The 14,272-nt window shown below is 50.4% G+C and overlaps 1 protein-coding gene across 1 annotated transcript in view; it reads right to left on the bottom strand.

Moving 5' to 3' along the window:
* The window catches only part of TSPAN9 (tetraspanin 9), a 169,357-nt gene that overhangs the window by 96,896 nt on the left and 58,189 nt on the right, over positions 1–14,272 (bottom strand). The window contains exon 2 of the mRNA XM_004692549.2: positions 5,750–5,812. The gene's annotated coding sequence lies outside the window, so the exon portion shown is untranslated. The remainder of the gene's footprint in view (positions 1–5,749; positions 5,813–14,272) is intronic.

Genomic DNA, 14,272 nt, shown 5'->3' with positions numbered 1-14,272 from the left:
ACGATCCACCAGCCTAGCTAACTAACAACACAGGAAAGATGGAAGTCTGTGAACAGGGTCACAGGACCTTCTGGGTTGGGGCTGGCACCAAGGAAACCTTGACAAGAGAGTGGCTAGTAATTCTCAGGCTGATAGCAAATAGTTTCTAAAGATCACAGAGTAGTAGAGCACCGTGTTGGTGGCAGTCACAAAAACAGAAGAAAAAACATGAAAAACCCTGTCCTCACATGGCTTAGTTCCCGTGTGAGGACAGAGGTGGAGGGAGGGTGGCATGAGAGACAGACAGGGAAGAAGAAGAAGACAGGTGTCTCGGGAGGTGGGCAGAAAATGCAGGGGGAAAGGAGCCCAAGAAGCAGGGGTGAGGTAGGGCAGCTGCTTTCAACAGAACGGGCAGGGAAGGGTCGGCACAGCTGGCGAGGGCAGGGCGTGCTTAAATAATGGGTTATCAAATAATCCCGGCAAGAGATGAAGGGCTGTGGCACTGAGGTGGTGAGAAGACACCGCGTCCTGGTGGTTCTTTCTAGGACACAGGGTGGGGAGGCACCTTGCCACTAAGAGTTCTACTTGTCACCGAAGGGAGATGTGACTCCACGATTTGAAGAGTCGAAGAATATTCAGAACAGAAGAGACTTGGCAGAGGACCTGGAGACCCTGGCAGCAGGATGAAGGGGGCGTGAAGCCCCCGCCCCTCGCCCTCCCAGCTGGTGTCACTGCTAGGCTGGCCCTGGCTCGACTCCCGGGTGCATGCCAGCACCCCACCCTGCCTGCCTGGCCTAGCTGAAGAGGCCTGACGCGCGCATCCATCTCAGTCTTGGGCCAGGCGCCCTGCAGCCAGGAACCTGATGCTCCCAGTGGCGAGCAGGGCCGGCTCCCAGCACTCTCCTCCATGCCACGAGATCCACAACTTAGCATTTGTTCCCAGAAATGTAATTTTGACTCCTGTATATGAGTTTTTTCACTGAAGTTGCTTTTGCGTGAAGTAACATCTATGCTACGCAATGTCTAGATGCAAACTGGACAGTCACAGGTAAGTGTGACACAGGAACACAGGTCGTGGGTAGGAAACTGGAATAAATCAAAGTCTGTCAGCACCAGAAAGAAGGAAAGACCAAGCCCTGGTGTGGACCTGTGTGAATGTGTCAAAAGGCTCCGGAACATTCCTTGCAAACACCATAAATGAGATGAATGGGAGAGAAATTCAGATTTAAGTGACATTTGTTGAGCACCTTCTATTTCCAGGCTGTTCTTTTGCTTCACTCAATCCTCACAGCAGCCCTGTAAGACAGGGATTATGAGTCCCAGATGAAGGATGGGGAACTCAGAGAGGTAAAAGGACTGGCTCAAGGTCACAGCAGCCCGAAAAGACAGCGATGGGACCTGCAGCACCACACACACCCCCACCACCTCTGGCTCCCACAGAGAGTTCAGTCACGCCGTGCTGTTCCCGACCAGGGGACTGGACACCCACACATCTTCGCCTCCCCCACCCCCTCGGTCCCTTGCCTCCGCCCATCTCCAGGACCAGTGCGTCTCTAGCCCTTACTTCTCACCAACAGGACTCACCTGCCCACCAGGACAGACAAAGTAGGCTGTTCAAATACTATGCAGATACCTTTCAAATGATATGACGAGCCGCCTTCTGTATCAAAGCCTCCAGACTCAGCCCCTGCCTGTCCCTGCCCCAACACACCCATGGACCTGGACACACCTGGGCAACACCAGGCTCGCGTGCACGACCTTGACCTTTCCAGCTGTGATCACACCTCCCTCACCAGTACCTGCTCCTGTTTACTGCATCTATTATTCACGGGGGCGTCATATTACTCTTGCACAGCACTTCTCATGCTTCCTAGCCTATCGTCTGTCCACGTGCACAGCCTCACCTCACTGCCACAGGGTGGCGAGAGGGCAGGATGGCCATCTGACCTGTGAGAAGACCGAGATATGGGAGAAACCAAGCGGATTAGCTCTGCACGGGAACTAGACCTCAGAGGTCCTCCCTGGTAGGCCGGTGTCTTGCCCTTAGACCCCTGAGCACCCTCTCTCTGCCCCAACTTCCTAGAGCTGGGTCTTCACCCACATCTCCGCTCAGAGAGCCCAAAGCCACTGGGTTGCCCACATCCCGACCTCCTTAACGCCAACCTGTCCTTGAACATCCCAAACACAGTAAGTGTTCTGTGCTCACTCAGAGGAAAGGAGAGCTCTTCCCAGAGATGGAGGGCAGGCAGCCTGGGGGCTGGGGCCTCAGCCTTCTCCGTGGAGAGCCCCTCCAGGCAGACTGCTGCCAACGGTCTGGAGGAGGCGCGAGATGACAGGAAGATAAGCATGCAACGCTTCACGTTCTCAGCTGCATTTAATGCCACATGAGATCACCACCTTCTACTTCTCTCCTACCTTCCCCCTGAGTCGTGGCCAAGCCTGAGCTCATCATCCACTCGCCAGCCCGGCATGGCCAGGGGAGGAGGCAGCCACTCGCTCCACCACGTAGAATTCACTCACTTGCTCAACGAGAGCTTCACTCAGTGACACAGAGAGGGGGTAGGCGGAGTCCCAGAGGGACAGGGCCGGCCAGGGAAGAGAGCTTCCCACCAGACCTCAACTCCTCCCCCTGCGTCTCACTCCTCCTCTGATACCCCCTGGATGCTGTACTTCACGAGTGAGTGAGTGAGGACGGATTCCCGAAAGAGAGGCAAGAAGGAGGCAGGGGATGGGCTGGGCTGGGGAAAAGACAAAAAGGAAGTCTGTTCTCCAGTGACTGGCACCTTCTGGCCTGTCAGCCTCCCGTGTGTTCATGGCCCCTGAGCAACTTCAGTCCGCCCCCCCCCCCAAAGAACCTGGCACACCCGTATCGGGAGCTCACGGGCACTGTTTGTTTTAGAATTGAGGGAGATACAAAGAAGAAGGCCAGAGGGAAAATTTTATGAAGAATTTATCAATTAAATAGGATTGAAGCATCTGGAAAGCGTCGGTAGAACATTGAGGGATGAGATTTTCTTGATGATAAAGAGCAAATGATTCCTTGCCAAGTATGGTTGAAGCCACCCCTGCCTTGCAGCAGCTGAGCTCACTGGCGTTGTGGAGACCCCAAATCTAGACTTCCATGGTGTTGTTTTGCACATTATGTGTGGCATAACCGTTGCCTCCCACTGCTGTTCATCTCTGAACCCTGGGGGAGGGGATCCCCTAGGGCCATACAGGGCAATCACCAAAGGCTGTGCCTTCCCTCACAAAGGCCTGTGATCCCAGCTGAATTCACTCCTTCAAGGGTGTAAGACCGTGACCTGGCTCAGACCTGACCTAATCAGGTCAAGAGCTCCCAAAGGAATGAGTGAGAGGTGCCCTGGGAGTGGGGAGTATGGGGTGAGCAGTGGTCAGTGCACACAAGGACACTGCTCCCAGAGGAGACTCTGCAGGCCAGTGATGCCAGTGAACTTTCTGCAGGATGTTCACTCAGACCTGACCTGCCCTGCGTTCCAGATCAGCAGTCACCTCTGTCCCCAGCAGCCCCCAGCCCCTGCCATGTTTGAGGAAGACACCACAGAGAACATGTTCATACCACAGAGACCGTGTTCCATGCTGCCTGGACTTGGGGCCACACTTGAGACGGCTGTGAAAACCCCAAATCTGGTCCACTGCAAGCCCCATGCCCCCACCTTAACTGCGCCTGATTCCATCATCCCTCCCTAGCTGGGCCTCAGGTCTACCCCACTGGTCTGCACTGAGCACCTGTGGGCCTAGCACTGTCCGACCCACCAAGGGAGCAGGCAGATGAAAAGTATGTGATAAATAGCCGAAGCCCACGGCACTAGCAGCTGTTTCTGTGCCAAGCTGACCACCACCACACTGAAGTTACAGGCTTACTTATCCCTGAGATATGTCTCAGTCTCTCTGTGTCTGATAAAGAGTAACTTCCTTGGTAGAAAACCCAAAATTCCAATCTATTCTCAACATCCCATACTTAACATTCAGCTTCACTAGCCATCAGTGAAATCAAAGCCCCAGTGAGATAACGTTACACAGCTCCCAGAATAACACCGAATGCTTGGATCGACAAGCACCATCCAGAATCAGATGCTGTTGGGAGTACAAACTGATATAACCACTTTGGCAAAGTGGTCATGTTCAGGAATGTGTGATATACCCATTTTCTATGTCTTCACAATTCCAATGGGTTTTGAAGAGAAACATACATCAGAATAGTCATTGAAGAACTACTTTAAAATAACCAAAATCTGGAAATGACCCAAACAACATCCATCAGTAGTAAAAGGGCTAAATCAATCATGGGACAGTCCCTTGGTGGAATACTATGCAACGATGAAAATTAATAAACTACAGCCTGCAGGGATGTAGGAACGTAATGTTGAGGAAAAGAAGTCAGACACCAAAGAGCGCGTACTGTGTGACCTCACTGATATGAGGTTCAAAAACTAGACCAAGAGAGTGGGGTACTAACTAGAAGGGGATGTGAGGGTGACTCCTGAGGTCCTGGTCATGTTTTGGTTCTTGATCTGATTACCGGTCCCACACTTGTGTTCTCTTTATAGAAGTTCATTGAGTAATGCCTGTTTCCACATGTCTACTAAATTCAGTGGAAAATTAGAAAAATGTTCCACTTCTGTCCATTTATTCACCCCTACAGCCCTTTCATATTGGGGGTAAAGCTGTTCCATAAAAGAAATTACCACTCATCTGTGAGTGTATATAATAATCCAGTGTTCTTTCATCTCTAAAATGAAGCACATGAGATAATCTCTAAGGAACCTTCCAGCAGTAGACAGTATGATGCTTTGATCCTATTCTTAGAAAAAAACCTCATTAATCAGTAATAAGAAATCCTTCCCAAATTAGTAAAAAGTTAAAAATATGGAGCATTTGTTTAAAGAGGGCAGTATGACTGCTTTCAAGAACTAAGCACGTTACAAATTAAAATATAAATGTCTACTAAATTGAAGTTAATGAAAAAATTACAATATACATTAGCCTCATCGTACTTAATACAGCTTGAATTATATTAAAATTCTGCATCTTGCCCATGTTACATCCTTATTTCAACCATTTTAATCAAGAGGAGTCATGATTGCCAAATTGCTACATCTGCCGTATTACTGGTGACAGAATTAGAGTATCTAATGGTATGACAGACTCAGGCATGATCGCTCCGAGCCCCGGCCAGCTCTTCTAGCCCCGTAGATGAAGTCTCCATCCCATACCTGAAATGCTGAGCCTGGGGACACTGCCCTCCTCGAGGACAGTCCCCTGGATAAGGCTGCCTTCTAGTGGGGCTGACGCGCAGATTACTTGGGAGACTTAAGATGCCCTAGGGAGCTCGGCAGCACCCATGATGGCAGCCAACTCTTGCAGGCGGCAGGAGGGAATTCTAGGCGCCATCATAAATAAAGCCTCTGCTCAGTGGCTAATCTCAAGGCGCCTCACAAACCTACAAAGAGTTGACGAAGGCTCACTGCAGCCTCCACTGCTCATGACCTGGAGGGCCTCCCATGCCAACTGGCTGTGGAATCCAGCCTTGGGCTCGGTACCTGCTCTGAACGGGGGAAAGTGAGTGCCAGGCCCCTTGCCCTGCGTTTCAGTACAACTGACTCATTCATACTGCAAACGCTTCTGTGTCCTCCCCGGCAAGGGAGCAGGTGGTGGGGCGGGGGGTAGTGGCCAAAGGAAATAAGGACACCACAATGCATGTTCAAGGCCCAACGGGTGTCCTAGGCAGCAGCATCTCCTAACAACTTACCGAAAATTAAATGAAGGAATCTTGATTCCCTGCAAACTGCCCCTTGACAGCTCTCCTCTCCCCCTGCAACAGAAGAAGTGAGAAACAGGATAAGTATTTGGCTTGGGAGAGTTAACTTGCAAGGTCCAGCTCCTTTGCTAAGATCTAAATGCACCAAAGACTTTCATTCCATCAGGAAAAAAAGGCAGCTGAGTTCGGTCTCCCATCCCCCAGCTCTGGGACTGGGAGCAAGTGACTTCCCCTCCTCCAGGCTCTACCACCTGTCTCTGGACCAAATACAGATCACAAAGAGGCATTTCCTGAGCTCTGCAAGCTTGCTGACCCTGGAGGTTAATCCTACCCCCTCCATGGCCAGCCATAAGCCTCTCCCTCCCAAGGGAACCGCAGAATCCTAGAATATCAGGGCCATAACGGACCTGAAAAACATTAAGTTCAAGGTTGTGTGATGTCCAGGGATTATTACAACATCACAAAGTAGAATACGTAGACCAGGATTCAAAGGTCCGATGCCCTTTTTGCTATGGGCAAGGTAAAGCCCACCTGACACCCTAATGCCCACCCTGGTCCTTTGGCAGTACCGACATGGAGCCTATACTGAGAAGGGCTGAGTCGGATGTGGAGGAAAATAGTGCCAGACCAGTTAGCAATGGCTTCTTCAAGCGAATGAGAAGAATTCTGCTGCTATCATCCTGCCCCACTGCAGTGGGCCACACTGACTCCAGGGTGAGCCTACTGCATCGCCCTATCCAGAAGTCTCTGGGTATCGTTCTTCAAGCTGGGGTGTGTGAAGTGGGGTCAGGGAGTGGCAAGCCCTGCGGGGAAGAAATGAGTCCAGAGTGAAAGAGACCACAGTGAGTTGGGCACAAAATCCAGAAGTCTACTTTTGCTTCAAATCAACTATCACTCAATGAGTGCCCATGAGTGCCCACTGTTCATTTATAGGACAAACATGCATCAAATGCCCACAGTGTGTGACGTTCAATGTGGCCAAAATTCCTGAGCTCCTTCATACCCCTACTACTAACCAGAAACAAGCGGCCTTCCATTCTGCTCTGAAGATCTTGTGTCTGTAAACAGAAGTAAAAACATCTCCTGAGGGCGCTCCCTGGTAGCACAACGGGTTAAAGTGCAGCACTATGAAGCCGTCCGCAGCCGCTGCAGCACAAGTTAGATCCCCAGCCAGGGAGCCGACCCACATAGCCCAGGAAACCTCTCTTGTCTTGCCCGCCCACTGCTCCCCTCAGCAGTATGTTTCAGTAGATCCGCCTGTTCTGCTCCCCACTCTGTCTCTGGTGAATGAATCCTCTCACCCCCTGCACCTCTGGCCTGTACCCCAGATCTGCACACATAAGTAAAAAAAATCCTTAAGGTAAATTCTCAAGATTCCTGAGACTCAAAAGTGAAAACCCACATGAAAGCACATTTGCAAAGGGAAAGCCCCACATAAGCAGAGTCCCGGATGCTCTCAGTAGGTACTGGGCACCCACCAAGCACCCTAGCCGCGATCCTCTGTATGAAAGAGAGGCCCTCGCAGCCTGGCATTCTAGGGGTCCCTCTCTCCTCTAACCCACACTCAGTATGACCATCCAGGTCAGGACTTTGAGGAGGGGGCACCTGCAAAGAGCAGAGAGAGGAGAAGAGCTGCCTAGTCAGTCAGGAGAAACCTGACCACGCCATTAGTGAACAGAAGGTGAGTCTCTGACACCCACAGGGAGCAACTCACACCAGAGATGGTTTTGTATCCTCCTGGGCAGAGCAAGGGATTACCACTGATGTGTTATCTGCTCCAATTCTTCCTGCCAGGAGTCAAGTATAATACCTCAGTAATGCGGTTGCCTTAATGCTCCCTACACAGAGATATGGAAATTACATACAGTGGCTAGGGAACACCACACACAGACATCTGTCTCTCACAGACACTTCCTACTCCAGGATGTGAAGCCCAGGAAAATCCTCTGGGCAGCAAAAAGCTGTACACAAAGCCCTAATCTGGGCTGGGAGAGGAAGGAGGGTTGGAGCAGGGGCCCAACCAGCGATCTGTGACCCAGGAACTACAACTAAGCAAGCTTTGCAAATATCTGCAGTGGAGGAAAGGAGAGAAGAAGTGCAGTGAGATACAAAATGAGAAAACACGGCGCCTACTCCATGCACTGCAGGGTTAGACATAAGCACATGCCACAGGCAGCGTGTAGGGACAGCCAAAACAGAGGCAGAGGTGCAATGAAGACTAAAAAGAGAAGAGATAGGGCCCTCCCTGGTGCAGCGGGTTAAAGCGCAGCACTCAGAACCTAAGACCACTGCCGCATGAGTTCGATCCCCGCCCCGGAGGTGACCCCCATGCCGCGGCAGACCTCTCCTGACCCGCCCGCTGCTCCCCTCAGCAGTGTACTTCGTCCATCTGCCTGTTCTGCTCCCCACTCTGTCTGTGGTGAGTCCTCTCACCGCCCCTGCACCTCTGGCCTGTACCCCAGTTCCGTATGCATAAAATAAATAAATCTTTTTTTTAATTTTTTTAAAAGATAGAGAAGAGATCTTCATATTTAATTCTGGGGACAAGCAAGGGGCAAGACTTTCTGGACAAGATATTTAAGCTGGACCTTGAACAGCTGACAGGCTTTGGAAGACAAAGGGTGATGGGGAATGAGGTGACAGAAACAATTTGAGCTCCAAGTGAGAAAGCATTTGTTTGTCCATTCATTTGCTGACTATTTAGATGGCACCAGGCAGCATCTATGTTCAGGAGATATGGAAGTGAATAGGACATGCAGGCAGGGGCGTGGTCTGCACCGACAGAGCCCGGGACCAAGGAAGAGGATGCCTAGACAAGAATGGGGGAGAGGTTCACCAATGACTAGCAAGGCCCTTCCTGCCCACACTGTCAACAGCGGCAGGAAGAAGGAGGCCGGTGTCCTGAGGCCGCCACTACCTTTCCACTGGTGCTCCACCCAGCATGTTCCCAGAGCCCTGGCATCTACTTTGGCTCTCACATGGGGAAGATGCTGCTTTGACCCGTGGCCCAAGAGACTAAGGGAGAGAAGGGGGACACGTACCCTAGAGCCTGGTATAGCCATAACTTGTCTCACTAACTTCCCTAAGTCCCCCTGGGGGACCTATTCACACTCTCTGAAAAAGTACTGATGAAAAAGAAAATGCTCCTCTCATCTGAAAGCACAGCTGGATTAAGGAGTCAAAAAGTTGAAAACGCCCTTTTTCCTTGAACATCTATCACCCTGGTCTGGGTTGTCATTATCATCTCCTCCCCTATCCAATCAAGGGCCCCATCAACTCGACTGTGGGGCCCTCAAATACCTCCCCAGGTGGAAGGAGAGTTGGGTCCCATGAGCCAGGGCCCCTCGCTGTGATGAAAATGCACATCCTCTTGTTCTGGCCCTCACCATCATGAGAAGCAACTATTTAGCAACCACCTGCACACAACACCATTCTGGAAGATGTGAAGAACAAGTTAAGCCAGAACAGAATTATAAAGCCTCAACACACACAGAAAAATCTGTCAGGCTGGGCTAGGGAACTGTGTATTGGTGCTGCTGAAGGAGGAACGGAAAGGCAACAAGAACATTTCCCCCGAGCCAGACTCCACACTAGTTGTTTACCATTCTTCCTTCTCAGGCGGTGGCTTCTTCAAGTCACCTTCCATAATCCCACTCATTTCAAAAAATGCCAGTGGACATCCACACACATAAAATGAACTTTGACCCTTACTTCACACAAAACTTACTTCCAAATGGACCATGGGCCTAAATGTAAAAATTAAAACTACAGAACTGTTAGAAGAAAAAATAGGAGTAAATGTTTGTCGAGGTTTCTTAGATTTGACACCAAAAGTCTAAGTAATAAAAGTTAAATAAACTGGACTTCATTAAAATGAAAAATTTTACGATGCAAAAGCAAATGAAAAAAAAAAGCATAGAATATGAGAAAATATTTGCAGATCATGTATCTGATGAGGGGATTATATGTAGGACATATAAAGACCTCTTACAACTCAATAATTAAAAGATAACTCAATGGAAAAACAGGGAAAACATGTGAATAGATATTTCTCCAAAGAAGATAAACAAAAGGCAAATAATACATGAACAGATGCTCAAGATTATCAACCATCAAAGAAATGCAAATTAAAACTACAATGAGATACCATTTCATACCCACTAGAATGGCTGCCAAAAAAGCAAACAATAACAAGTGTTGGCATGGGTGTGAGAAATTTAATCCTCTATACATTGCCAGTGGAAATGGAAAATGGTGCAGCCACTTTGGAAAACAGTTTAGTGGCTCCTCAAAAAGTTAAACAGAATTACCGCATGAACCTGGCAATTCCCCTCCTAAATATATATCCAAGAGAAAACAGCATCCGTGCAAAACCTTTCATACAAATGTTCGTTGCAACATCATTAAAAATAGCCAAAATTTAAAACAACCCAAATGTCCATCAAGTGACAAATGAACAAATAAAATGTGGCACACCCATACAATCCCAAGTATTTAGCAAACAAAATGAATGACTACTAATCTATGCTACATGAAACTTCAACACAGTTTGCTAAGCAAAGACCAGTCACCAAAGACCTCATGCTGTATGAGACCTAAGAAATGTCCAGAATACACAAGTCCATGGAAACAAAACATTGATCGGTGTTGCCCAGGCTGGAAGTGGAGTGAGGACTGGAGGAGAAATGGAAAACAACTGTTAATTGGTTTGGGTATCTTTGGGGATGATGAGATGTGCAAAACACTGTCTGTAGTGGTGGTTATACAAGATGACGAACACACCAAAGCAGTGGGTGCATCCGGGACCTCGGTGGCCGAGCTGAATACCAGAGCTTGGAAGGCTTAAACCACAGAAATGCACTGTTTCATGAGTCTGGAGCTACAAACTCAAGGTCAAGGTGTCGGCAGGACTGGTTCCATCTGGAGGAACCTCTCCTTGGCTTATAGATGTGTCCTCACTTGGTCCTTTGTCTGCATGTCTGTGCCCTAATCTCCTCTTCTTAAGGAATACCAGTCACACTGGACTAGGGTCCATCCCAATGAACTCAATTACCCCTTTAGAGACCCTATTTCTTTTTTTTTTTTTTAAAGATTTATTTATTTGTTCATACAGAACTGGGGTACAGGCCAGAGACTCAGGGGCTGCGAGAGGCTTCACCAGAGACAGAGTGGGGAGCAGAACAGGCAGATTGACAAAGTACACTGCTGAGGGGAGCAACGGGCCGGTCAGGAGAGGTCTGCCGCGCCATGTGGTCACCTCCGGGTCAGGCGGGAATCGAACTCATGCGGAAGTAGCTTTAGCTTCTCAGTGCTGTGCTTCAACCCGCTGCGCCACCAGGGAGGGCCCCTAGAGACCCTATTTCTAAAGATGGTCATATTTGTAGGTATAAGGGGTTAAGGACTTCAAAAGATGAACTTAGGGGGAGGGGATCACAATTCAGGCCAAGAACAGTGGGACAATTTTATGGTATGTGAATGACATCTCAACACGACTGATTTTAAAATCCTCGAGATTAAGTTCAACCCTTATTTCACAAGTAGGGAACTGAGATTTACAGAAGGAAAGCTACCTGCCCCTAGTCACAGCTGGTCAGAGAGAGATCTAGTAGAACCCACTGTTCCCTTTCCAAGGTCAGTGTTCTTTCTACTAAACCTCCTGCTGCCTTAGCCCCCAAGGCTCAGAAAGCGAAACAGACAACGAGGGGGAACAGCAACAGAACTGTGAACTTACAAAGAAAAATGCCTAAGAACTTAGATCATATGCAATTAAGGAGTAAATACACTCCACGGCTTGTAGGAAAAGGGAGGGGGTAGACAGCAAAGCTCTGAGGAGGCCCTGGAAGAGACCAGCACAGTGACAAGCAGAGCGTCGATGAGCAAATTCTACATTAATTCCATATCTGTTATGTGCCAGGCAAAATAGGAGCACGTTCCGGAACAAGATGTGGTTTACGGAAGATTTGGCACTTGAGCTAATCCTTGAAGAGTGGGACTAATTCCAGAGGAGCAAGGGCTTTCCAAGCAAAAGGAGCCATGTGCCCAAAGGCAGGTAATTTCTGTTCGGGAAACAGCAACCTGGCCAGTGCAGGATGAGCATATGCTTTATACAAAGAGCAGCGGGCTAACAAAGTCAAGGCAGGCTGGGATCAGATTCCGGGGAGCCTGGCTTGCTGCTCTCAGAAACACAGACTTGAAATAAGTCCCCAAGGAGCCACTGAAAGTTCTGAGGCAGGAACAGATCACCTGAGGATGCTGGAGGAAGGAAGCTGCACCCAGAGTCAGCAGAGGGACAGTCAGCAGACAGTCCTGTTCAGGCACCAGGGGGCCAGGCGGGTGAGGACCAGGAGAGGTGACCGGAAGACACCAACTGGAGATAGGGAAGTGGGGAAGAGCCTGCTTCTAGGGGCACTCCCAGCTTTCTCTTCATTAGACTTGGGGAAGCAAGAAGTTGAGAGAGGCAAGAAGAGGGACTCAGCGCAGGCACTGAAAAGCTGCCAACTCCTGGAGCCCATGTTGTGATCCCGTGCTGACAGCCCTTCATCTCTCCGCTTCTTCTTTTTTTTTTTTCAGGTGATAAAGGGAGGGGTAAGGAAGAAGAGAGAGACACAATGGAGTCTCCTGGTGAACAAAAGCCCTGGTACATTTTTGCTCATCGTTTGTATCAGGGTGCGCTACTCTGTCAGCACCCTATAATCATACCTAGGCAGGGACACAGCTCCCAACTTGCAATCCAGGCATAAATACCTCCTGCGAGGCGGCAGGGCTGCCAGTGTCTGCCGAGCACCCACCCGATCCACGAGGGGAAGGAAGAGCCCGGGGCACATGTGTGGGAGCCAGGGGCGGGGAGCAAGTCCACTGTCTCCCTTCCGGCTCTGTGACCCCAAGCAAGACACTGAACCTCTCTAGGTTCTCAGTTTCTTAGTCTGCACTGACAATAGCAGCTTCTATTAGTGATTCAGTCCAGGACTATTTTATCTCCCCATTTTACAGCTGAGAGACCAGAGGCTTCATCTCAGCCCACATGTGTCAGCTTCCAACCCTCGTTCCACACCTGCGTGCATTACATGAAAGGCGAAGCCTGCCCTACCCTCCCTCGGCCGCTTGCCATGAGGCTCAACTGGGAGAGCTCACACTCGGTGCTGCGAGGACCTTGTCGCTCGAGGCCCCACACCTGTGGTGACCACAGGCGGGCCACCTCACCTCAGGGTGGTCCTCGCCTGGCCAGCTCCTCCAGAAAGTCCTACCTGGCCCTGCCCGGCCTCCGACCCCTCCCACCACTGCGGGGCCTCAGCCATTCCAGGCTGCTCTTGGTTCGGGTCTTGGAAAGCCCAAGTCTCTCCTCCACCCCAATGTCCGAGGGGCAGGCCTGCCGGGATTCAGTGGGCTTGCGCATTAGGCCACCCTGATGTGCCCAGCCCCGGAGGGCTGCTCAGAACAGGCCACAGACCAGGTCTCTGGCACAGGGCGCGGCTCCAAGCAGGTGGTTCACAGCCACGGGCCCAGCCCTCACACCCTTGACACTCGGACAGCTTGTTCCGCTCCCCTGGGCAGCACAGCACCCCCCAAAGTGCACCCAGACAGACAGACGCCTCACTGCTCCTGCCACAAGCTGCGCAGGGTACCGGGCTGTTATTAATAGAGGAAAATTGGACCTGACATTGTCAGTGATCTGAATCCTCCCACCTGAGGAAAGCTTTGTTTTTTTAGTAAATAATAAATAACACAGAGTGTTTATTTCCCTCACAAGTCATATTTCTTAAGTATCACCAGGCTCGCCCAGCAGGGCTGTCATCTGGGGAGCAGCGAGGAGCGATCCCGACGTTGCCAGGTCCTCTCTGTCCCCAGGAGTGCAAAGCCCCTCAGACAGACCCCTTTATCTTCTCTACGGCTCTCAGAAGAGACAGGAGAGAGGGGCCTGGCAGCTCTGCCTCCAGTGTGCCTCCCAAAAATTCCTGAGAACTGCCCAGGAGGGCAATTCCCTCGCTGCGAAGATGGGAAGGTGGGGGGGGGGGCGATTTCCCGAGCACCCACTCAGCCAGCTTCCCTGGTTCCCTCTCCCTCAAGCCTTGACAGAGGGACGAGGAGGTGAAGACGGGCCCCTGTGCCAGCCAGATGGATGTACAGCCCGACGTACAGTCTGGCGGCTGCCCGGAGGGCTGCTGAGGACAGGTACTGGGTACAGCCTCGGCTGCTCCCAAGCACAGGAAGAGCCTCCCGCCCTGGCCTCAGGACACGGCTTCGCTGCAGGGCCGGCGGAGCAGCTAGCCTCTGTCTCACTCACTCGCCGACCCTGTAACGCTTCATGGTGCACGTCTGTGTCAAGTGACTCCCCTGTCCCAGGATTTTTATTAATTTTATAGCTTTATGCTCCCCTGAAAGTGTCCAGCATGACCTCTTACCCAGAATACCTACAGTGGGAGGCCAGAAATCAGCACCTAAGCTACAGATACGTTTTCTTTGGTCTAAACTAATTAACTTTTTTTAATTAGTTGCCAAAAATGAAGTCAGGAGATT

Source organism: Condylura cristata, unplaced genomic scaffold (assembly GCF_000260355.1).
Source record: "Condylura cristata isolate star-nosed mole 26May11 unplaced genomic scaffold, ConCri1.0 scaffold00034, whole genome shotgun sequence".
NCBI lineage: Eukaryota > Metazoa > Chordata > Mammalia > Eulipotyphla > Talpidae > Condylura > Condylura cristata.
The sequence above is the reverse complement of the archived record's forward strand: the minus strand, read 5'-3'. Positions and strand labels throughout refer to the sequence as shown.